The following is a 25,227-nucleotide window of genomic DNA, read 5'->3' as shown; positions in this document are numbered from 1 at the left end:
TTGGCTGCCAGACCATACTGTGGCCCTCGTTCTCGGGTGGCCACTGGCGACTTTGACTTGGACGCTCAGAGCTGGTAGTGCAGGGGCGGGACAATGGGAGCAGCGTCCCCATCCTCCCACCTGTGGGGAGAGGGTCCCCGAGGGCAGGACCTGCAGGAGGCCCCAGCGGCCGCGGGGGAGGCTCTGGGGTGGGGCTGGGGGCAGTGAAGTTTGGGTCTGGGGAGGCGGTGTGCTTTGTAACCTTTGGGAGTCGGGCCCTGTTGTTGATCTGGGTAAGTTGTGCCCCCGACGCGACCTCGGCCCTATCCCTCCCGCCATCCGACTCCCGGGGGTAACTCGACCCTGGAGGTCCGTACAGCCGAGATGGGGAGATGGTGGACTGGAGCGGAGACGGTGGACCGGAGCCTGGACCAGCCCGCCAAGGCCTGGAGGCGGGAAGGGGGTGGGGCGGGAGGCAGGAGGCGGGGCCTTGGGGACCCCTGGGCCCAAGTGTGGGGCAGATCGGGCGCTAGGACGCTAGTTTATTTAAATAGGAGGCCCAGGCCAGTTTCAGGTTTATTCTTTCTGGCTCTCAAGCAGTGGAAAAATAATCCGTTTAAAATGATTAGTGATACTCAGCCCCTCAAATAATAGTGAGTTAGGTGGTAACGGGCCCAGATGTAAACAGGGGTTACCGAAAGGGCCCACTTCCTCCGGGAGGGCCTGTCTGCGGTGGGTGGGATGAGCCCAAGCCCTGATGGGAAACACAGTTGGTTTAACCTCTCCGTGGGGCTGGACCTCTTACGAAGCAGGCGCTGAGTCAAGGCTGTGCTTTGAAAGAAGATAAAGCCGTCTTGCCAGGAGTCAGCACACAAATGAGTTATAATGTAAACTTTCGACTGACGTTAGATCTTTAAGTAGAAGCAAATGATGTGCTCAGGTGCTCGAAGCCCCTCCTCTCCCTGCCTTCCCCGTGCAAACTCGGCAGAGTGCGCAGCTAGAGGCTTAGCTGCAGGTGGGCTGTGGGCTGCAGGAGTTTGGCGGGTTGTCCCAGGCTGGGTGCACTCCTGGCCTCTTACCTTGAGGTAAGGAAAAGCCGCTGAGAGCAAATCTGTGGGACAGGGACCAGTCGTGTTCCTAAATCACCGTGGTGTTAGGAGGCCCAGGAGGCACTTTTATTCCGGTAGGGGCTTATGCACAAGGGCACCGGCAGCCTCAGGCTGGATGCTTAGAGGAAGGGGCTGACTACTGTGATGGGGTCGTCGCCTGGAGGGTGTCGCACAGGAGATGATGGGGTGAAGCTCTGAACAGGGTGGGCAGGCGCCTCCTTAGCAGGGGCCCAGTGCCGGCTCTGGACAGTGGTCCTGCAGGAGGCGTAGTGCCTGCACTCTGCCAGGCAGAGAACCCCAGACAAGGCAATGGAAGCCGGTGACCTCCACAGCCTTGGCAGGGGAGGGAACAGCTCTTAACGATTCTGCCGTGGCCCTTTGAGTGCCCCAAGTGGCTCTCCTCCCAAAGCCCGGAGCCTCCTGCCCCAGAGGCTCTTCCAAGGTACTCCTTGTCGGGCTAGGCTGGCCCTAGCTTCACTGTCTACCTGCCCCGGTCGGTCCACTCACAGACCTCATCCCAGCCCAAGGCCCAGTGATGGCCATGCAGGGGTCAGGCCAAGAGGATAAATGAGGCCCATTCAGTGTCTGAATCCTGAACATTTGTAAATCAGGCTTATAAACTGTTCCATGCAATATGTTTTAGCTTTCTACCTGGGAAAATACACCTTCAACTGACACAGTCACAAAATATGTGCAAAGTATAACTTGCACGGGAGTCATCACCATATCAAAGAGGATTGAATTTAACGATTACTGTGCATGTCTGGGTGTTTCATTCTGAGGGGTGGCAAAGCTTGGATTAGTAATAAAGACTGTGTAATTCATAAATTATATATTTATTCATTTTTTTTCCTTGTCTTCTTTGCAGCAGGATCACTCCTTACCTTGTAGTAATCAAGATTTTCACATAATTTGTGTTCCACTGACAATAATCACTCAAAAATTAAAAAGTAATTGTATTCAAAGTGTACATTTAAGTATATTTTCAATAGAAACTGTGTAGTAAACCACATGCAAAAAATAAGAATAAACTTAATTTTTTCTTTATTTTTATTTGCTAAGTCTGGCAAACCTAATACTGATGAGATACATTAAAAATATTTGTCAAGTGAGATTTTTTCATACATGGCTTGGAGCAGAGGTGTATGGAAGGGAGAAATTGAGGCAGAATGGACAGAACTGAATTTAGTGACGGTGAGTGGATGGAATTAGAGGTGTAAGGTGGCTTGGGTTCAAGCCAGAATCCCATCACCCTGTGGTAGAGAGCAGGTCTCTCTTTACACACAGAGACCTGAACAATCCTTCCCACCAAAGGATGGCCCTCCAAACCTTCCACCTCACCTTCCCCTTGTGAAAACCCATTCCCAAATCACATGCTCCTCTCATAAGTAAATGCTGCTTTTTTAAAACGGTCGCTTTACCTTGGCATGGATTTGTTGACAGTCACCCACATTCAGGGCTTTTATGTTCCCCATTAAGTGGCTTCATGCATTAATCCAATGGCCCTTAAGCCAGGATGGCACTGGAGTCACCTGGAGAGAGATTTGGGGTCCATTGGTCTGGCAGGGCCATGGGTGCAGGACTGAGGTGAGACAACTAGAAAATGCCTGCCGTGGAAATTCAGGCAGCATTCGAGTGGTGGAGCCCTGTGAGACAGAGCTGGGGCCTCTGCAGCACGGGTGCATTTCCTTCAGGGCAGATCGGGGATGCGATGACCCCACAAGCTCTTGAAAGTGTCAGACGTTTCCAGAGGCCACTGACCTGTCCTGCAAACAGAGCTGTGTGGAGACAGTGGCTTAGCGTGGCCACCACAGGGTGGTCCGAAAGCCCTTTGGTTTTCATCAGAGGCAGGGAAGTGTCTGCATTATAGGTAGTGATACCCAGGGTGGGAAGAGGCTTTAGCCCTGCGGGTGCACAGATCACCCTTCGCCACACTCAGCAGGAAGGAGGCATGCTGGTGGTCAAACCTGGGCCCTGACCCCTTTTGTGCAGACAGTTAGATTTACAAGCCTGCGTGTTCCGGCTCCAGCCAGCTCCGAGATCCAGGAACGCAATAGGTAGGGAGCCTTCCTAGGTTTGCCTTGATGTGAACTCAACATCAAACTGAATATTTGTCGACTCAAGTGTTTGCTGATAGAAAAGGTAGGGAACAAGATGATAGAATCAAAGTGATAGGTTTGGTCGTGAGGCTTTTCCTGAGCTCTGGAATCTTGGGACGTGTAGTCACCTGCGCAAGCGGCTTTCAAATTGGTTCATGTTGGAATCCTGGGCTCTTGGGGGTGGACTTGAGTTTCTTTAAAGTACTTACTTTTCAGTTCAACAAGAATTAAAAGCAGGAGAAGCAGGATGAGTTTTGAAGAATTTCTTGTTGGATTTCATTGTGTGGTTGATTCATAATCCCACTAGTGAATCCAAGTGTGTTATCAATGAGCCCCTTAGGATCCACCGTAAACCTCTAGGGGATGTGGGTTTCTTAGGAGCTTCCTATTGGCATCTCAGCACTTCAGTCACTGTGCATCCATCAAAGTATGTGTTTGGATCACAGTGATCTGTGATCTTCGGTCCATGGTCTTTGTCTACCAGCACAGAGCAGAGTAATCCTACACCCAGAGCCCGGCCCTGTGCACTTCTCGTTCATGGTGGCTGCCTTGCATGTCTGTGGAAAGACATCGGGGTTTGTTCAAAGAGGCCGTGACTTTCAAGTAGTAGTTTATGCTCTAAGCAGAGAGAACTTATTGAGAAGGAAGAACAAGAGATGCATTAAGCCACAGACTCAAATGAAATTGAACATTGTCCTTTCAACAGGTTTTTTAAGTCTTTACTGAATTTGTTGCAATATTGCTTCTGTTTAATGTTTTTTTGTGTGTGTTTTTGGCTGCGAGGCATATGGGATCTTAGCTACCGGACTAGGGATTGAACCAGCACCTCCTGCATTAGAAGATGAAGTCTTAACCACTGGACCACCAGGGAAGTCCCCAAACTGTTCTGATGGGAAGACACGTGATAGCGGAAAAGTGATGCCTGAGGTCCGCCTCCCCTGCCCCCTTCTGCTGCCTCTCCATCCTTCTCTTGGCCTTCCCTGTGGCCCTCACCCCTCTGTCTGCCCCCTGCAGTATCCAAGCCCTGGGATCCTGCTTCGAAGGCCTCCTCGCACCAACCTGTTCTACACTGATCTCTAAAATATCGCAGACCTAACAGTCTCTTGGTGGAGGGGCTGAGGGGGGACCCAGCTGCCTACAGAATCAGACCCGAGACTCTCACCCCCCCAGCAGGACCCAGAGCGCCATCTTCCTACATAATCATCCTCATTTCCTTGCCTGCTCTTGTTTGAAAACACATCTTTGTGCTGGGAGATTGCGCATACGGCTAGCTGCAGGGGTCTTGTGTGGACAGTTAACTGCTGAAGGCTGTGTAGACGCTCAGGTGAGGGAGGCAGTGCAGAAAGTTGGGTGCAGGTAGCAGTGTGAACAATCCAGTGCAAGGCAGTGTAGACAGTTGGGTGCAAGAGGCAGTGAGGACAGGTCCTGGAGGCCAGGACCACAAAGCCGTGGTCTCCGCCAGTACCCTTTGTTCTCTCTCCTTTGTGACCTCTGACCTTGTCTGGACCCACTCCACACGGCGCTGCCTCAACTGCTTTTTAGTGCAATTTGTTAGATGCAGACGATTAGCATCTATTTTAAATGTGTGTCCTATGAAACACTTGTGAAGTGATCCTGGAGTCTTGAAATGCCACGTGCAGGTGAAGTGTCTGCAAGGTGAGAAGTCGAAGAGGGAGCAGCTGGGGTTCCATTCCCGTCCAGCCACCTGCTGGCGGCTCCTTGCGGGTGATGACTGACCATCTCCTGCACGCCTCCAGCTTTCTTTATGCAGGAAGTGAGAAAAAACATGTTTTCTCACCTGAGACATCTTCTAGTAAAATTCTCTGGGATATGTGCTGGATCCCTGTTAGGTAAAAATTCAAAGGGGTCTTATGTGGATAAAACAAGTTCGTTTACTACATTACTGAAGTTATGGGCTTTTAACTGCCATGGAAGAAGCAATGGCTTTTTAGCAATTACATCAATTAATTTGGCAACTCTGCTTAGAAATACATTTTGTGTATGTTATAGCCAAAAACTTAAAACTGCAGGGAACACAGTGGGTGGTGTGTGTGCGTGCGTGTGTGTGCACACGCATGTGGGTGTGTATGGGTTGTATGCGTGTGCGGGTGTGTATGTGTGTGTGTGCACACGTGTGTGTATGCTCGTGTGTGTGCGCGCGTGCGTGTGAGAGTGTGTGCACATGCGTGTGCACGCTTGTTTGGGGATGTGCTGTGCATGTGTGGGTGGTGTGTGTGCGTGTGTGCACGTGTGTGTATGGGTGTGTGGGTGTGTGTGCGTGTGCACGTGTGGGTGTGTGTGCGCGTGCACATGTATGCACACGTGTGTGTATGCTTGTGCGTGTGTGTGTGTGGGGGGGTGGGTGTGGTGGGTGTGCGTGTGTGTGCGTGTGTGTGCTTGCGTCTGTCCACACAGGCACCGGATTGAGGGTCGGGGAAGCTTCCCCTGAAGCATGGATTTACTTCCGGGCCCTTTTTCCACCTCACAAGCCTCAGCAGACACACATGTTGATCGGGTGGGCAGCTCAATGATGAAAAAGAGACTTTTATTAACATTAACTGCCATTAATTTTAATGAGTGGCCTTGAAAGAAAAGTTAAATAGGTAAGTGCGTTTGAAAACTTTCCTCTCAACCCAGTAGTTTAGTTGTTTAAGGAGTGGCTACTAATTTGCTTCATAACTCAGAAAACGTTGGGCTGGGAAAGGAATGGATCAGAGGTGTGTTTACTCTTTGGCCTCTGGGGAAATTTTGTTTTGGGGTGATGGTGGTGGCGGCATGGTTAGCCCACATGGAACGTGTGGAGGGAGGCATCATTGTGTCATTGTGCTTCTGCTAACTTAGCCCTGGGCTTCTGGAATGTAGCAGGTGTAGTGCGGGGAGTCTCAGAGGACAGAGGTTGGACAGACTGAGAGCTGCCAATGACCAGGAAAGTTTTCATTCAGCCACTGCTAGGCACAGCCATTCCATCCTTGTGTGTCAGTTTCTGGGACCCAAAATAGACCCACTCATCTAAAACACACGTACCTTTTATGGCTAACGTCTAAACCTCAGTTCATTCCAGTGATCTGGGTGAAGTTAAGAGGTTGGAAGTTTCGGTAGTTTGGAAGAGAAACCGGGGAATCTCATGGGACTTGCATGGGGCAGGGGGTCTTTTGGCTGGAGATGCTTTACGAGCAGAGCTGGAGTTGACCCACATCCTTGTGGACAAGCTGTATCTCCTTCACCTGGCAGACCACGTCCAGTATCTCATTTAAACGACATCCCTCAGCCCTCTCTGGGTTGATGCTACCTTCTTCACGTGGTACACAGGGGGCCACCAGGAGTTCTGAACATTTTGTTTGAGGACACGCAGTTAATAAGCAAAGGAAGTAGCTGCTGGTGTTCAGTTAGCGCTTACTCTGTGCCCCTGCTCTGGGTTATCTCACCTAATCTTCCCTACAACTACAAAAGAGTCGTGATTGTCCTCTTGGCTTCACAGGTGAGACACCTGAGATTTGTGAGTTGCCCGGATTAACCCAGGGCGAGGGCTGTGCTGCGGATTCCACCTTGGGCCGGGCGCCAACCCCACGCTCCTCGAGTGGTCCAGCCCAGACCTGCTTTTCCAGGCTGTTTCCCCTCCCTGCAACGCAGGCCCTCAGCGCTGTCCCCGGCCTCCCCTGCTGCCCGAAGGTCATGGATGAAGTGAGGTCAATGGGCTGGGGCCGGCCAAGGGTGGCGGGGGTGAGGCGTCCTCGTGTCTCAGCTTTGCCAGAGGGAGCGGCCCAGTAAATGCCCACTGGACCTGTAGACAGGCGCAAACACAGCAACGTGAAATCCTGCGTGCAGCCTGCAATTTCCTCTGCAGGTGGGGGATGGTGGAAAGTCCTTCTTGGTTTCAGTAGAGCAGCTGCCAGCATGATTTTCTCCTTAAATTTTTCTGCAGCAAGTTCACAAAAGAGGGCTTCAGGATTTGCAGAAACAAACAGACACGCTGTGGCATCCAAACCCCTGCCCTGAAGAAAGGCAGGGATGATGGTGGTCTCCGTCCTCAAATCTCGGGGGCCCACCTCAGGGGGGGCCACCCTCTGCCATCCTCCAGGGGTGCTCACCTGCTCTCTGCCCGGGCTCAGCGAATGAGGACTAACAGGGCCTCTGGCCTTTTATCTTCTGCAACTGGAAACTAAAATGTTAGCCCTTGGTTTCTTTCCTGAGACCTTCCAGTTTTTTGATATGATATACCTGTCTCTGTGTCTCTGTCTGTGTCTGTCTCTCTCTGTTTCTGTCTGTCTGTCTCTCTTTCTACACACACACCACACACACACACTCACCCATGGAGTTTAAATTTCCAAGAATAAATCAAAATGTGAAAGGGAGATAAAGTCTAGAGCCGTGGCTTATGCAAACATTGCTTGAATTTACTCTCTTCTAAAGAGTAAACTGTTAGCTTGAGTTGACCCGAGTTCCACAGGACGCCTCCCAGGCTCCCTCAACTTACATAGGCAGGCCCCATCTCTTGCCCTTTCCAGTAAATTCCTTTCCTTTTTTTTTTTTTTTTTAACGGAGTGTTCTTGGCACAAACAGTAGTTGAAATTGCTCAGACCTTAGGAATCAGGCACATCTTTGCCTTTCGGTTTCACACACACAAACACACCCTGTTAAGCTCCCAGGGCAGACCGCGATGCTCCCCTAGCTGCACGCTGAAGTTGGGCCCCTCAGATTCCTGCCTCACCCGCACAATCTAATTTGGAGCAGGAGGTATGTCTACCTTACATCATGTGGAGTAACAGCCCTTAAGCAAGATGTATCCAGTTGACCGAGTATTTCAGGAATATTTGGGGACTGCCACTCATCACCCGTCAGCAACTCGGCACCGTTTGTCTTTGCACCAGCTGCCTGGGGAAAGACAGGCCCGAGTGGAGTTCACTCTTTCCTTGTGTTACTCTGTCTCTTTCAGATACATCGGGAGCTGAGTGAGAGGGGTCCACGTGCCTAGTTTCAGCGGACACGCATCTCCAGATTCTGAGCACAAGTAAATATTTCAAGTTCAGGATGACGGGTAAAAGACACCACTGGGGGCCCAACAAGCGATGTGCTTCTGGGGAATGATGGGCGAGGGTTGGGACTGGGGCCTGAGGTCGTCTTCCCCCAGCACAGCTTCCTGGTGACCTGGGTCCCCCTCCGGCTGTGTGACCTGGGCATCCTGCTCCCAGGCCTCTCCATGGGGGCTGTCTTCGTCTCCGCCCCTCGGGGCACCGCCTGGTCCCCCTGACAGTGCCCCTGGGGGCGGCGGGGATGCAGTGTCTCTTCCCTGTTGGGGGCAGTGGGTGCCCCGGGAGAAACTCTCCCTTACCTGCTGTTGGCTCCAATCTTGGCCCGGTGTCTGACTCCTGTGTCCCAGGGAATCATTGTAAGAGGGAGTAATTTGAAAGCCACATTTTAAATGTGCCTTTATCGAGTATCTTGTGATCTGAGAAGGCGTGGGAAGGGGTCGTCGAGGGAGGGGTCAGATGTGGCCTCCCTCAACTCCCTGGCCTTCTCCGTCTCACCCGTGCCAGGAGCAGGTCGTAGGAAACCATCCCTAAATCCATATCCACACAGAGGCACTGGGACTCGGGGCCTTCCCAGATCAGGCAGCCCTGCAATTCTACAAAATTGAAAGAATATCAGATGGCATAGTCATTAATGTGTTATCTGGAAGGAACGTCTGTTTTCATTCTAGAATTCCTTAGCTGCAAAGTGTACATTGTGGTAACAAATTCAAGATTATTTTCTCATGAAAAGGCTGTGTTTAAAATGGAGCCCATGTGAATAAAAAAAAGAATGTGTGTGTGTGTATATACATATATATATATATATATACATACCTGAATCACTTTGCTATAAGCAGAAATTAACACAACATTGTAAATCAACTACACTTCAACAACAAAAACAAAAATAAGTAAAATGGAACCCATGTGAAACACCAGACAATCAGAAGACTTTCTGATACTGTTAAGGATTATGTAATGTATTATTCAATTCATTGAATATTACTAACTGCTGTGCTAATTATAGAATTCTTTGTTGGAGGGATAACTCAGAAAGGTTCCTAAACCTTATAGACGGCAAATAGGCGTTGTGTCTACTGTCCATGAATGTGATTCCAAACCTAAAAGGAAATAGAGAAGAAAAAGAAAGTGATGTAACCTTCCAATGGAAGGGGGAAAACTGACAGAGACTTTATAACATTGAAAAGAAAGCCAGGGGGAGCTTCACTGATTTAGGACCTTTGTTGGTAAATCAGAAGAATGTCCTGGCTAATTGTTTGTCTAGATCGAAAGTGGGCCCGGGAGCTTCTGTGTTCCTATTTTAGGGAGGACATCTGAATTCACGGAGTCGCGGGCTCTCGGGAAACTAAGAATTAGGGCAGACTCGTAACTTACAACGGGCATTTAGCCTGATTCGTATTTGCACGTCTCTTCCTCATGCGTTTTCACTCTGAGAGGAGGTGTGTGATTCCTGACCCCTGACACCCTCTGCAAATAGCTCTCAGTTCTTTACAAATATTAATTCATCAATGCACCAACAGCTGGCGGGGGGGCGGGGGCAGGAAGGCGGATCAACATCACCTGGGGCAGCGTCCCAGAGATCATGTGCCTTTTCTGAGGTCACCTGGTTGTCCCAGGACTGGGGAGAAGCCCACCACCCTTAACGGTGCAAGCGTCACCCTGACCACGGCCCAGGGTGGCACACGGAGCGGCAGGAGACTCTGTGCACTCTGAACGGAAACCCCGGCTTTTTTTTTTTCCTTGCGAACAATCCCCTTTTTTCATAGTGCAGCATTTTCATGATGTGGTTTTGAAGAAAAAAGTCAAAAGTGATTAGGGTGATGACTTGCCATCTCTAAGCTGCTGGCTCGCTTCGGGTCGTGCTGGGAAAGGAGGGTGTCACACATCGACAAACTATTTCTGCTGCCCTTGCAGGTAATAAAATATATTGGAAGACATTTAAAAATACCTTTGCCCGATGGCAGGGCGCTGGCAGCCGGATGAGGAGAGTTTAGTATGCTTCGCACGAAAGTTCTTCATTGGAAAAGCTGACAGGTGCCCCGTTTTTATGAGAAGAACCAGCTGTTGTTATCCAAAGCCCTCAGAACCCCTAACACTCTGCTTGTCACAGGCAGATAGATCAGGATTCTATCTGAGTGGTATTGTTCACAATTCCTATTAATAATTCCTCACAAGCACTTCACTAGTGACTAAAATGACCTTGGATTTTGCAAATGAAAAACCTTTCCAGCCACATCCAGGGGTGAGGAGGCAGAAGGGCTCTGTGGGTTCCTGTCCCTCCCTATCATTTGCGTGGCCCTTCTTAAGCAACTTCCATTTCAAAGTCTTATTTTAACTTCCCTTGGGAATGCCATCTCAGGGGTGTGAATATAGATTAAACAAAACTTCCTGTTCCATGTTTCCCCCCACCCCATGTTTTCCAACCTCATCAAAACATGGAGCTCCTGAGGCTAGGGTTGTGGGTTTGCCTTCTAGACGAGCTTAGGAGAGATGAAGCCTTTTGGGGAGCCAGGAACCCATCTTATCTCTCAACTCAGAGGTGTGGGAGGCCACACGGGAATGTGCAGATGGTACAGAGTAGCCATAATTCTGCTCACTCTGCTGGGAGTGCCTTTGGCTGTGGGCAAGCGGCTCCTCTCCCGGTGTGAAGGCGAGCTCGGACCACGGACACTGTGGTGCAAACCCAGAACTTCCCACACACACCACCGTGGATACCAAGTCTGCATCCCCAGCCTGGTGCCTGTTGTTCAGCCTTGGCCTTGCCACGTTGGCATGTTCATTAATTCAATTCGTATAACTGCCCTGCCGTTGTGTACCAGATGCTGGGTGGGACAATTTAGTCCACAGACGCTTTCCTTTTAATTAATAAAACAAGAATCGGGAAGCAGGACCAATTGGATTTCTTCTAGACCTAAGAGTTTATAATCCCAAGATTCTCTGGATTGACATGTGATCTTCTTGGAGTTAGTAAGAGCTCCTTAAACAAAGGACATCCCCTATGAAGTTTGTTGATAACACCCATCTGTTTCATGAAGTTGTTTAAACTACCTTGGATAAAAGCTCAAGCCATAGATTCAACCACACAAGGGCTCAGACAGCAGTGGTGGTTAGAAACCACACTGAGAATCTAGCTCAGTGTCTCTTGAATACACATTTCTTGTGGCTACAGAAACATAAGTGTCTCACCCTACGTGGAAACAGCCTAGTGGATAGATGCTTGCGGCCGTGGATCTGTAGGGATGCAGCCGTGAATATGCAAGACGGTCTAAGCAATTCAGGCTTATTTTCAAACTGTGGGTTTCTATCCACTGTGTGTCCAGTTTTCCTTAAATGAAATAGGGTAGAAGAGAAAGTATCACACCGGGAATATAAGGAGTGTTTTGTGAACTTGTATTTCAGGTGTGTGTGTGTGTCTGTGTAGATAACACAACATACTTCTTTCTGAGGATTTTGGTCAACAGTCTGAAGCCCGCTGCTTGGGCAAGTAAGTGATGACTCATGCTCTTCTGATAGGTGACCAGGATTTCAATTGTGTTCTACCTGGGACCCTACATTTCCATGGGGCTTTGCGCAGCAAAGCCAGGGTGCCTGGCTTCAGGGTCAGTGAACCAGCACGGAGCTGGGCCTGTGTAATTCCTAGTGTGGGGTGAGGCAGCCCAGCCGGACACTCCACCACCCACCACCCCAGGCCTCCATTTCTGTCTGTCAAGAAAGACAATAAATAACCCTAAAGGGTGAGTGAGACAGAAGCTAATTAAGTGGGAACGCGGGGACCATGGGGACTGTTCCTAGTTTCAGTAAACACTTCGTAGGTACAGACTTCAGCCATGAGATGCTAGTGATGACTGGTGATGATCACAGCTTCTTCCATCATGGAGAGAAACTTTCCAAGGCCTGGGAACGTGTCCGCAGTGCCCTTGGAGGCGTCCTGGCTTCTGGAGTCTCCTCAGTCTCCCCGCTTCTGCCCTGAGTGCAGCGTAGTTTCACTCCATAATTCCACCAGCCATGACGCATCCACGGACCCACACAGAGTCTGTTTTACAAATCCTTGGTGCTGTATTCTGAGGAAGGAAATCAAATCCCAACACATAAAGTAGCCCAGACTCCTTAGCTGGGTCTAAGAAAGATTCTTGAAATGTGTGGAAAGACAAAAAGCACACTGACAAGAACCAAGTGACCAAAAGCTTGATTTCCAAGTGTGGTCCCCCCACCCCTGCCCTTGCCCTGTCGGGCCCCAGGATGGATTCATAGACCCAGTTGTCTTCCAGGACAACCTTCTTTCAGGAAACCCACTAAGGAATATGTCTTATTCCATTTAATCACCAAATCCGAACAACGAAGAATCCTCTTCATTAAAGGCACTCAGAAATTCTGGCCAGCTGTTCCCTGCCACTTGGCTGAGGGCGAGTTTGGGAACTCTCCGAGGTGCTCAGCGCAGTTGGCTGCGTATTTATACTTTCATCATCTCCTCCCTGAACCGGAATCCAAATCCAGAGGTTCTGCGACTTATGGGCTGAACTGTCGACACGATTTAATACATATCACACACCTGACATTTCTGGAGATTGTGGAAATCGTTTCCAGCTAGGTCTTTGTTTTGTCAAGTACATTTACCCCTTCAAATTCATTGAGCTTGAAGTCCCAAAATGGTTGGGGAAAGAAACCGTAGTCAGCGTGTCAGGTTCAAGTATAACTAACTGGTGGGTCTGTTCACGTGCCCGGTGCCTGCGAGATGCTACGTCTTTTCTGTGACTCTACTTTAGAATACGAAGGATGCTTTTCCTCCAAAATGTTGCTCCAGTGCGCTATGCTCTCTTTGCAGTTATCCTGAAACCTCACATTCTCTGGCTACATCGCCAGCATGGTGAACTGGAAGCTCTGGTTTGTTTAAACCAATAAATGGACCACTGCTAAGTGCTGGAGCCTGGTGTCCTGGTGCACTGTGGACCTTGAGGTGACCAGGATGTAGGAGGGTCCCCCTATCCCAGAGCGATGGGACTCTGGGGTTTCCTGTCTGCAGACGCCCACCTTCATTTCCATCGGTAAATTCCCTTCTCTCCTGTGCAGACAGGTCAGTATGCACTATGTCAAGATGGAATGACCTTGGCACAAGTGGCCTTGGCTCTGTTTCTGTTCTGATGGGGAATAAACCCTCTCCTATGTGATGTCCCAGCAACACGTTAGTGCAGCCAGGACATGCCACTGGGGTGAGGTCTGCTCCCCTTCAACCTGGCCATTCTTCTGGACTTGGGGGCTCAACCTTCAGTGAACGAGGAGCTCCCAGGCCTCACAGTGCTCTAGTGAAGACCAGGTGGGCGGTGAGGATTCTTCTGGCTGAGAGTGAAAGAGGAGGGGGCTGTGATTCTCTGGCTTGTCTTTTTTTTTTTTTTTTTTTTTTGCAGTACGCGGGCCTCTCACTGCTGTGGCCCCTCCCGTTGCGGAGCACAGGCTCCGGACGCGCAGGCTCAGCAGCCATGGCTCACGGGCCCAGCCGCTCCGCGGCATGTGGGATCTTCCCGGACCGGGGCACGAACCCACGTCCCCTGCGTCGGCAGGCGGACTCTCAACCACTGCGCCACCAGGGAAGCCCCGGCTTGTCTTTTATATGTTTTGTATTTTCCAAATTAATTATAATGATATTCACAGTAACTAAAACAATGTGTCCTAAAGTATTCCTAAAGGAGTATGCATTTGTTCTGCTTATCAGAATCCCAAGAGACACATTTATGAAGTTACTTACAATGCTGGGATCTGCCGGCTTTCCTCAAAGATGCTCCAGGGTGCACAAATGGACCTGACTTTGGTGCCTGCCTACCTGAGATGGGCTCTGGGCCAGAGCTGAGGGTGCGGGACCCAGGGTAAGGCTGTGTAATCGCACAGAATATTCAGCTCTGACTCATCACATCACTCTTCACTCTGCTCACTTATTTGCAATTTGGCAGAAGCTCGAGAGTATTATGGCTTCTATTTTTAAGTGTGAGACGGGGATACTCTACTCAGAATTACTAAGTTTTAGTGACTCCCTGGAGCCTCCAGAGCCTGGGATAATTCAAAAGTAAAAAATGAAGTTTGTAAGTCATTTCATGAATGTGTATATTGGGATTCTGATAAGTAAAACAAATCCATATTCCTTTAAAATAAACTATTTCTAATTGACAAGTAACATGTAAATCTATATAATCACATGGTGACTTTATTATAAATCACTCATGTGAAAGGTTAGTAAAATGCGATACTTTAGGCATGTCATTATGTGATGAAGTTATTTTTTATTTCTGAATCTGTGTTTCGGTACCGCAAAGCCAAGAAGAAGACAAAACCCTTTCTGAGATTATTTTCCCGATACTCTATATGTCAGTCACAGATCTTTGCTTTTCAGCCAGAGTGACTGATTTTATGCCGAAATGAATCACCTTTCCGCACTGATTCTTCCCTCCTACTACAGAGTTTTTTAAATGATTCATTTTGGATTAATTAAAAATACATTTGGAAAACAATTTCTAAACATGTATAAAAATAAGAGGGCAATCAAAATTAAGCACTTGAAGTGGTCACCACCTAAAACTAGGTTGGACTGATGGCTGCTGTTCTGACTGGGTGGCCCTTCAGGGAGCCCTGAGACGGTGGCTATGGCATGTGGAACCTGACGACCCAAACCTACTTTTTGGCCACCAGGATGCAGCCCTTGCATCCTGGAGATGAAATAATGGATGATGCTAATTGTAATAAGACTGTGACAATGTCTCCCCGAAGGCCTTGCTCAGTAGTCTGGAGAGGGATGGTTAAAATGTAAACCTCTGTGCACAGCGCCTCTGTGAGCTGCCAGCCCTCATCACCAGAGTGGCCGTACCTGAGACTCAGGGAGGAACGCAGCGCAGCGGCCTGGAGAGCCTGGGACGGACTCTGAGGCAGACGCCTCTGCCCACATCCTGGTCCCTCATGTTTACAGGGCTGGGCACAGCTTGCTAGAGGGCTGTGGCCCACACTGCCAGCTGTCCCTCATGCTCAGCCCCTTCCCCCTCCCCCTTCCCCCAGTAGAGCCTGGAAAAGCTGTGTGTTTACTCCTCAGAGCTCCCTGCAGCCCAGCCTTGGCTACAGGACCCACTCTATTCAACGAGGCAAAATGGAAAATGTCTGTGGGCCTTTTTTATTTATCAAGGACTTGGCTTTTACAGTTGACGTTCTGGCTCCCAAATCTCGTGGACCCCCCTGCCCTTTTGTAAAGGCTATTTTGAAAGTCACAGCCAAGCCATGGCTTCCTGACCTTCAGTTGCATCTGTCCTTCCCCAGAAGCTGTGGCTGCCTTGGTTTAGGGGAGAAATGAGCCATTAGCTAGATAAGAATCGACAGGAATTAAAAATACACTGTGCTAAAGAAAATAATAATACACGAGGAAGGGTTGACAGAATGTGATCCCACCACAGGAGCTCCTGTACATCTCTGGGAAAGACAGCACGCTGGGAACGAGATGCGGAGAGAAAAACCTTCTCTGAATTCTAGGAGCTTAGATGGAAGCACATAGAGCCAGAGGCTGAAGGACTCAGCCCAGAGACGACTATCTATTTCCCTGCATCAGTAATAATCAATACTTACATCACTAATAATCTCTTCACAGGGACTGCCTGTATCTTTTTGTGACGAGGCCTGTAAACTCTTAAGCCAAGGGCTATTCTAGAAGATGGACAAATGGCTGCCTATTCTTTCTTAGAACCAGTTACAGAGACTAATTATAATTAATCAATTATTGAATCATTTCATTCATTCAGCTAACGCACATGCATTCAACACCAACTCCAAGTGCGTTACTGTATAAGGCGCTTTTCCCCTATGACCAAGAGCTGTAAGTGGAAAAATCAAGTTGAAATATTACTGAATATCAACATCAAACATAAAACCTTTAAGACGACTAATTATTAATTCTGAACTTGAAGATATTTTGAAGAGAAGCATAAGAAAGCTTTTGGATTTCAGAGTATAAATTAATGAGTGAAGCAGAAAGAGCCCTGAAGAAATGTTTTCAGAGTTCAAGGCTTAAACCCATGAAAATCATTTTTTAAAGATAGAATTTTATTTTATGGAAATCAGAAGCCATGTTACTACAAACCTAGTTCAACCTACTGCATATAAAAGCTCCATCACCTTGCCTCAAGGTAAGAAAATAAAGTTTACTGCTATTGAATCAGACTAAAATATTCATCCGTCAGTACTTTGTCAACCATGGTTTTGATGGCATTTAAATTGAATTTAATATAAATTTAAAGGCATCTCCATTTGAAGTAATGAATAATGTGGGATCAGCATCAACTTCAATTCTGATACCTTAAATGTAATCCTTTCCACCGCCTTGATGCATTTATCGTTGGGAGTTACTTGTTCTGATATATTTTTTAACACTTTGTTACTTTAAATTCGTGAGTAATACTGAAGCCACAGGTAGGATCCCCACCTTGACATCGTGCTCCTGAGTGGGCTCCACAGGGGACTCCCTGCCCTTCCTCCAGTGGTCCTTCCTCAGCGCCCAAAGGAGAGCAAGCCCCGCCCGGCCCAGATCCCGGCTCTGAAAATGATTATTTTAAATATGCTGGTGGCAGGGGCTCCGTACACAGCCCGTCTGTAAATGTTCCATCAATGCACCATGCAAGAGAACTATACTTCTCGCTCTTTTTTTTTTTTTTTTTTTGCATAATATTTTCTTTGCTGGTTTTGCTGTTTAAAAACAGCTAATATGAAACATTGAACATTTTCAGAAGTAGGAGTCTGAACATTGGTCTAAAGTGTAAGTTGTAGAGATTATTTTGTGTCTGTGCACCTGTGAGATGACCCACTCTGGGCGTTCAGGTGGGCTGGAAGCTTCCAGCAACAAGACCAGGAACTGTATGTTGAAATGCTCGGGCGTGGTTACCACGGAGGGTCCACCTCCATGCGATGGTTTATTAACCATGGGATAGTTTACTGACTGATCGCTCCTCTGTGAATTGCAGCTAAACATTGCAACTGGGGCTGTAATTGTAGGTATTTTGCTTAAACTGTGCATGAACTAACCTCATCTTTGAGGACAAGGATATGCTAAATTCTGTAAATCCATGGTTTATTTTTTGTCTTAGATTTGGTTTTAGGCTGTTTTTTAGATCTACATTTGCCTATCAGATGGAAAAAGAACAGTGTTGACATTTGAAATTGAATGTATATGGTACAGAACTTCACAAAAATGCGATTGAAACTCTAGAATCTGTCTTCTGGTAATTCTATAGTGGTTTTGCTTCTCCCAGGAGGGCAACTGATCCGAGAGTTTGCGGAGACACCCCAAACCCTGGAATCAGCTGGAGTGCTCCCCGCAAAGTGCTCTGAGGAGGGGGTCGGGTCCTGTCTGATGCTATATTCCCCGTTTCCATCCTGGGTCTGAAATCCAGGCCCTCGCTGTAACCCTCAGACTCCTTCCTGAACCTTGAAGCTCCCTTTTGGTGTCACCGGATTAAGGGTTACGGGCAAGGGGCTGCGGCTCAAACAGACCTTCCACTGCCCGAAGGGGTGATGGGAGGCTGGATGCCTGGACAGGGAGGATGGAGGCCTGTACGGAGTGCAGGGTGCCTCCTGCACCTTCCCTGGTCTCCTGAGGGGCAGGTCCGTCCTGGACAAAGGGTCACCTCGAGCTAATTGGCCCGTCGGAGTGAACAGGGGTCTCCATCAGTTACAACATCCAAGGCCTCACCTGCCTCCAGCTGAGAGCTCCCTTCAGAGGCCCCTGCCCACCCCATCAAAGGGGTCTGGGCCCAGGGAGTGGGGGAACTCTCTCTACTCTGAGAAGATTTCCCTTAGGGGATCCCAGAGTAAGTCTAACTTTCCTCCGAAAGGCAACCGCAGCCCGGGGTCTCGGTGCTGGTCAGCTCCAGGCAGGGCGCCTGCAGCGGGGTGGATGCCGTTGCCGAGGATGCAGGTCCAGTGGCCGGCACGGGCTGCAGGGTGGGCAGATGCCCTAGAAGGCTCTTTCCAGGAACTGGCCTAAACGCAGGAGTGAGCCAAACCGTGGGGAGGGGTGGTGGTGGTGGTGGTGGTGGTGCATGAAGCCTGATCAAACCCGAAGACCCAACTGGGGCGGCAGCTCCATCCAAAGGGGAAGACTTTCTGGGGCCAGAGGTGCCAGGGTGACCCCTGGGACCCTGCTGTCCCCCCACTGCAGGCAGGAATCTCTGGACCAGACCACCCTGCTGGCTGCTGGGCTGACCTCAGTGCAGGAGTGACTGCACAGCCGGGGGCCCCACTGGCTCCAATCCCACCACCCACCCTTTCCAACAGGCTCCACAATGCCTGCTACACAGCCCAGCCCTCCTCCTGGGATTTGTGTGTAAGAATTTGGGTAAGTTTCATCCCTGCTATTTTTTGTCTCCAGTGTTCCCATTTTTCTAATCTGCCTATGTGTGCTTTATAACCTTGTTTTATTTTTCCACAGATAAGATTTTTACTTTATTTACTTGAGAATGTAGTATGCACTTGCTTAGCTTAGTGTTTCTTGAAAATTGCTTTGCTATTTTCTCTCTTTTTTGGCCACACCACGTGGCTCGAGGGATTTTAGTTTCCTGACCAGTCCCTCAGCAGTGAAAGCGTGGAGTCCTAACCACTGGATCTCCAGGGAATTCCCGCTCTGCTACTTCTATATCCTCCTTATTGTCGGATGAAAATAATCAATAAACAATGTATAATAGGAAGGGAAAAGAGTTTTATGTGAGTCAAACTGAGGACTATAGCCTGGGAGACAGCCTCTCAGAGTTTACTCTGCAGAGCTGCTCCTGAGAAGCACGGTTTTCAGCACAGTTTTATGTCTCGTCAGAACAAATAACATCAAACTAGTCAGGGAGGCATTCCTGGTTTTTTTTAAAAAAAGATCTGCACATACACAGTGAGTCAGTATGGCCTTGGTGCCTGGGAAGGTGTTCTTATCGTCAAAGGAGGACCGGCATTGGCGTCCAAGCAAGACAGGCATTTAATCTTTATTTTTAACACAGACATTCTTTCCTTCTAGTCTATGTGCCCTTTTCTTTAATCATGAAAGCAGATGCACAATGTGTGCTTGATGGGCCGCAAACAGGCTGTTCTAGTTAGAAGAAAATTCAAGTTATCTCATGTATAAGCCAGAATGACTTCCCCACACCTCAATATGTGAACATTTCTTTGATCATTATTGACGTTTCCCATTTATGGGACTGTTAACTGTTTTTCAAATCCTTGTGTTTTAAGAGCTCATCCTGAGCAGGGCCTCTCCTACAGGGCGCTTTGCCAACTGTTCCCACCTGCTTGGAACGCAGTCCCCGGGGCAGGCACCTGGTCTGGCCTCATCCTGCCCCGATAGCCCAGGTCAGGGGCTGCACACAGATGCACTGGGGGCCTGGCTTGATTTGAATACGTGGCTGGGTTCATTCTGGGCAGGCAACTCATTCCCAATCTCAACCCTGAGTGTGTGGGAGGGAGTGAGGGGTGGGTAATTTCAACCCTTTCCTGGGTGGGCAGCTTCCTGCCGAGACCCAAAGTCCTCACCCACCAAGTCCGGCCCTGCGCAAGGTGAGCACTGATCTCAAGGACCTGTTTTGCTCTGGATCCACTGTGACCATGGGACCCAGCCTCTGGCATCACCATGCACTCACCCATTTCCAGCCACAGGGATTCTCCTTGCTTGCTTTCATGGGTGGCTGTGCATTTTTTAAAATATTGAATAATCTTTATCTACCATATCCGTGTGTTTAGAGAGAAGGTTCAACTCTTATCCCTTCATCAACATGACTTTGAGAACTAAGGAAGTTATTTAAATAATAAAACGCTGCCTTTAGGAACGTTTAGGAGGATATAAGCCTAACCAACAAAAATCAATCTCTTTCCTATGGACCCACAACGGCCCCTTAGAAAACAGAAAGAAAGAGAAAATCTTGTTTAAAACAACTAAGAACATGAAATTCTTATGCCCTTGATAAGCAATTGTAAAATCGATATGGGGAAACTCTCAAATACTTTTCAAAGTTTCCTTGGTAGACTTGTACCTTGCTCTTGGATAAGAAGAGTTAATTCTACCGAGTTAATATACAAATTTAGCATAAATCCAACACTCGTGCCAGCAGGTATTTTTTATAGACATGCAGTTGACCTTAAAGTTTGTATGGACAAATAATCACGTAAGAATATGAAAATCCCGAAAAGATGCGCGAGGAAGGACACGCAAACATGGTATAAAGCCTGTAACTAATAGCCCTCGTGCCCGGCTGGACAAATGGGCCCTAGGGGCAGAGTAGAGAGACCAACCCAGGGGACTTTGTTTATGGCAAAGGTGGCATCTCATACCATCAAGGTAAAAGTAAATGACATCAGGGGCTTCCCTGGTGGCACAGTGGTTGAGAGTCCGCCTGCAGATGCAGGGGACGCGGGTTCGTGCCCCGGTCCGGGAAGATCCCACATGCCGCGTCCAGAGCCTGTGCTCCGCAACGGGAGAGGCCACGACAGTGAGATGCCCACATACTGAAAAAAAAAAAAAAAAAAAAGAATCAAGTAAATAAGAAAAAAATGAATAAAATCAACACTATATAAATGTTTGCGTGGCCCAAAAATCTCCCCGCCCCCACCAAACTGCCTTGATCCAAAGCAATGGCAAACTGGGGGATATATCAACAGTTCCTATCTTAGCTTGAGGGCTAAAACCCTTAAACTTTAAGATGTTTTAAACAATCAAGGAAAAATAAAGACCAAAACACTCAAAAGAAAAGTGGACAAACAACATGAAAAGATATTTCACTGCAAATGCAAACACATACAAATTGCCTTTACACCCATGGATAGATGTTCAAGGTCACTTGTGTTAAGAGAGATGCAATCCATGGAAGGGAATTGGACAAAATCTAACAAAACCGTGCGTCACCCTTCAAGTCTCAACACCTCCTCTAGAAATTGTGCCGAAGATGTACCTGCACGGCACAAAGCGGTGTGTGCACGAGGTGATGTTTGCTGCCGTAAGACACGGCAAAGCCACCAACTGCAGTGGGCTGAACAGTGGCCTCCAGAACACTGTCCACGTCCTGACCTCAGACCTGAGAATGGCACCTTACCTTGGAAGATGTAACTAAGGATTTCGAGTTGAGGAGCTTATCCCGGTTACCTGGGTGGACCCTAACTCCAATGACAGGTGTCCTTCTAAGAGGGAGATTAGACAGACGACAGGGGAAAAGAGGGACACAGAGGAGGAGGCCACGTGAAGACGGAGGCAGAGGTTGGAGTGTTGGGGCCCCAGAAGCCGGAAGAGGCAGGAAGGAGCCTCCCTTAGAGCCTTTGGAGGCTCTAAGCCCCTGCGGACACTTTGATCTCAGACTCTGGCCTCCCGAGCTGGGAGAGAAAAAGTTTTGGGTGTTGTAAGCCACTCATTTTGCGGTGTTTTACCACAGCAATCACAGGAAACAAACACAGAGAGCCCGTCGGGGAGAAGGTGACCACAAACTCGTGTGGCCACACGCGGAAAAGGTGTGGAGGACTGTCCGTCCCCCATCCCCACCCAGAGCAGGATATGGTGACGCTGTGGAGTCAAATGCTCAGGGGCGAGGATGTTACATGTGTAATCAGAGAGAAGGTGAAATAAGAAGGCCAGCAGCTTCCTTACGTTGGTAAAATGGAACACAGAAAGGGCCCACGGGGACCGATGGTGAAAGTGCTCACTCAGGAGGGGAGTGGGGAGGGTGTAAGCGGGAGAGCTCTGTGCAGAGTGCCAGCTGATGTTTGCAACAAGACATGCTGCACGTGGCAAAACTACAGTCCAATTTTAAAAGAGATCAAAGGCAACATCAAATAGGAATAAATGTAGACCACACTGATATAAGTACAGGGGAAAAATAACCAATTTGATTAATTTTTAAGCGCTGCGCTCTGCATACCTTCAGAGGGATATATTCTAAGGCCAACGTAATAGGTCACCAAGAAGTATTTGATGACTGTTTAACACGTGGCTTGACGTACATCACATAGAAAAAAGACCAAAGGATACATGGTGAACTATTAATACTGCTTTTCCCCCTGGTGATGGGCGTTTGTGTTCTTATGTCTAACTTCTGGTATTGGCTCTCTGCAATAAGAAACATTGTTTTTTAATATGCAGAGAAAATGAAACTAATTGTTTTGTTCTTTGTAAATGAAGATAGAGAGGACAGGGAAAGAATCTAGATTAAGAATTATAAATGTCCTTGTAGGAAAATCTAGGGCAACTAAAGGAGAAACATAATCAGAGCTAAAATTGAAGAAAATTTTCTTTCATTAAGGAAGGAAATTTTAGATGCCTGGAATATTCCAGGCAGAAATACTGCTTGCAGTTCTATCATTTTGTTGATTTTAGAGTTGCAACCAAAGTTACTGTTCTATAAAGGGAACAGAGGTTAGGCCTCCCCAACTGCACAGAGGCCAAAGGAATACACTTATTCTAACATTGTCGTGGGCCCAGATAATGGGCTGTTTATGTAGGAAGTCAACAGAGCTCTGTCCTGGAGGGTGTGTGTGTTCCCCACTTCCTCTTCCCATATTGTGTTGGGGGCTCCCCATGCTCCCCCTATGTGGTCACAGACCTCGGCTAGCAGGAGGCCTGACTGCTCTAGGACTAACCCTATCCCTGCCAAGCCTGACCCCTGGGAGGAGCGAGAGTTGACGATGAGAGCTCAGGAGAGGTTTGTGGAGGTGGCTGGGAAAACACTCTGATGGTGTCACATGAGCCACTCTCTGTCCAGAGGGCATGACTAGGGAAGAGTTATGCAGTCCTGCTGGGCACTGGCAGCCCTGCTGTGACCATGAGGGCTTCCAGCCTAGGACGACACTGGTGGCCTGTGTCACAGAGAGAGACGCAGAACACACCTGCGACATCCGTGGCCCCATTTAACTTCTCCATCTAGCACCCGGGTGGCCTCCCTCAACCCTGCACACGGCTGGGTATTCCCTGCTGCTCCAGCCTGTTAGACTAGGGCCTGTTGTTAATGCAGCTGAAAGCTTCCATTCCCACAGACAAGCCACCCAGATCGACAGGGACCCTCAGAGAGCAGGGTACGTGGTTGCCTTCTTCGAGAAACAAAAGTTCTACAACTTGAGGAGGCATGAGGAGGCTGGGAGTTGAAGCAAACTAGAGTGGAGCAGGCAGGCCCAGACTTGGCAGAGGGTCTTAGGAAGTACATATCAAGTAAATCCAGAAAGAAGTTAGAGAGTTGTTTACAAACCACAACGAAATGAAGACCCCAGCTCTTCAAAGAAGGGTAACTCGCGTTTCAACCCTCAAACTTTGTCAAGAAAATCTAGGATGTTGGGAAATGGTAAAAAATAGACTGAAATTTTATCTTGTGCGAAGGGATTAAGATGATTGTAATTTCTGACTCTAATGATAAAATAGGAATTAACACATTTCTAAATGTAAAGTAATCATGTGAAAAACTGAAGACAGGAGAAATATATCCTGAAGTTTCTTAGAAAAGACAAGGTAAACCAAACATAATTCAGACAGCAAAAGACTGAAACATCAAAGTCATTTCTTTTAAACAAAAAATAATGAGCAGAGACCAAACATATAATTTTTTTGTGACAGTAAATAAAAGGAGCCGGACGTGAGGTCACAGAAACCGTAAATAAACGGAATTTTATGAAAAAGCGATGCATATAGAGAAACACTGAAACAGAATACCTGGAACAAGGCAGTTATGGGCTAGTCAACTCACACAGGTGTTTCTATTCCATTTTTCAATTTTTTGGTAATAAATGAGTGTGTTTATCACCATGAACTTATCCTGAACTTAACTCAACTTGAATATCTATTTATTTATTATGTATGTTAATTATATAAACACAGTCATGAAAATGACAGAAAGATGCTTTGGGTTTTGCTTTTGTCATACGTTTTGCTTTAATCATTTCAGGAACGATAGAGGACTCAGCCTGAGGGAGGAGTTAGGCCCCAGGCGAAGCAGCTGCATCTGGCCTCCTGCTGATGCTTCGAGATGGGCTCTGATTGGGTGCATTCCTGTGGATTTCTCAGCCCAACACGTGTGCAGAGAAGGCCCTCCGTCTAGAGGAAGGACAAAAGGAGGGAGAAGAGGCAGCTGGAATCCATCTTGGCCGAGAGATGCGCACACACCTGGAAGGAGTCAGACCAAATGTGGGCACAAGTGAGATGATAGGCTGGAGACAACCCAGAAAACCGTCCCCACATAAGCAAACTAAGCCTCCCCTGCTGCCCGCATAACTCACTCCAAGTTCGCCCATGTGCCCTTCCACATGCACTTTGCTTCAAATAAACACTGTGTCTATTTCACAATCTTGGTCTCTTTGCTGAATTCTTTCTTCAAAGAAGACAAGAACCAAGGTCGTTCTTCTTCACAGAATCAAGACGGGAACGCTTGGCCAGGCGTCCACGAGTTACACTTCCTCCCCACCAGATGCTGCAGAGATGACCGGAATTTGCTGGGTTGACACCAGCAGGCCCCCTGCCATCTCCCCTCGTCTTCTTGGAAGAGTGAGTCCTGCTAGAGAAAGCTCCATGTGACCAAGGATGAGGGCCTTGGGGGTGCTGGCTTGTGCTCTGGATCCCAACTGACCTCCATCCGAAGGGGTGGGTGGAGGAGGGAGGGTCCTGCAGTCAACAAACACCCACGCAACGGCCCTGAGCAGCGGCTGAGGTTACCACTGTGGATGCCGGGTGCATTCCCGCAGAGGTTTCCTTACTCCAGGCTCTCGCTCCAGAACAGGCAGGTCACTGGTCTGGAAGGGAGACATCTCTACCAATTCCAAGTCACTTGAGAGATGTGGTTTTCTAAGGAAAAGATGCCAAGTCACTCTCAACCTGATGGAGGGGAGGTTAACAGTGGCTGAAGTTGGGAAGTTTGGGTGAGAGGACACCTCCACCCACAACCTTCGGCAAAGCCATCTGCAGAGCCAGAAGAGGGAAGCCAGGTCCTGTGAGCCCGGGGGAGATACAGGGCAGCGACTGTAAGCGGGGGCAGGCGGGGGCATGGGTGCACC

At 48.4% G+C, this 25,227-nt stretch overlaps 1 protein-coding gene across 7 annotated transcripts in view; it reads left to right on the top strand.

Annotated features, from left to right (window-relative positions):
• The window catches only part of IRX2 (iroquois homeobox 2), a 36,977-nt gene extending 12,454 nt beyond the window's left edge, over positions 1 to 24,523 (top strand). For 2 of the 7 annotated variants that reach the window (XR_016392582.1, XR_016392580.1), the window contains 2 exons: positions 8,121 to 22,228; positions 24,126 to 24,523. The gene's annotated coding sequence lies outside the window, so the exon portion shown is untranslated. Of the gene's footprint in view, positions 1 to 1,956; positions 4,115 to 8,120; positions 22,229 to 24,125 lie in introns of all 7 variants that reach the window. The other 5 variants (XR_016392583.1, XR_016392581.1, XR_016392579.1 and 2 more) reach the window with 5 other exon arrangements.
• The last annotated feature ends 704 nt before the right edge of the window (positions 24,524 to 25,227 follow it).

This window comes from Delphinapterus leucas, chromosome 3 (genome assembly GCF_059928025.1).
Source record: "Delphinapterus leucas isolate spDelLeu-1000000601 "Yukka" chromosome 3, BTC_Dleu_Yukka2, whole genome shotgun sequence".
NCBI lineage: Eukaryota > Metazoa > Chordata > Mammalia > Artiodactyla > Monodontidae > Delphinapterus > Delphinapterus leucas.
This window is presented reverse-complemented; position numbering and strand designations above follow the sequence as displayed.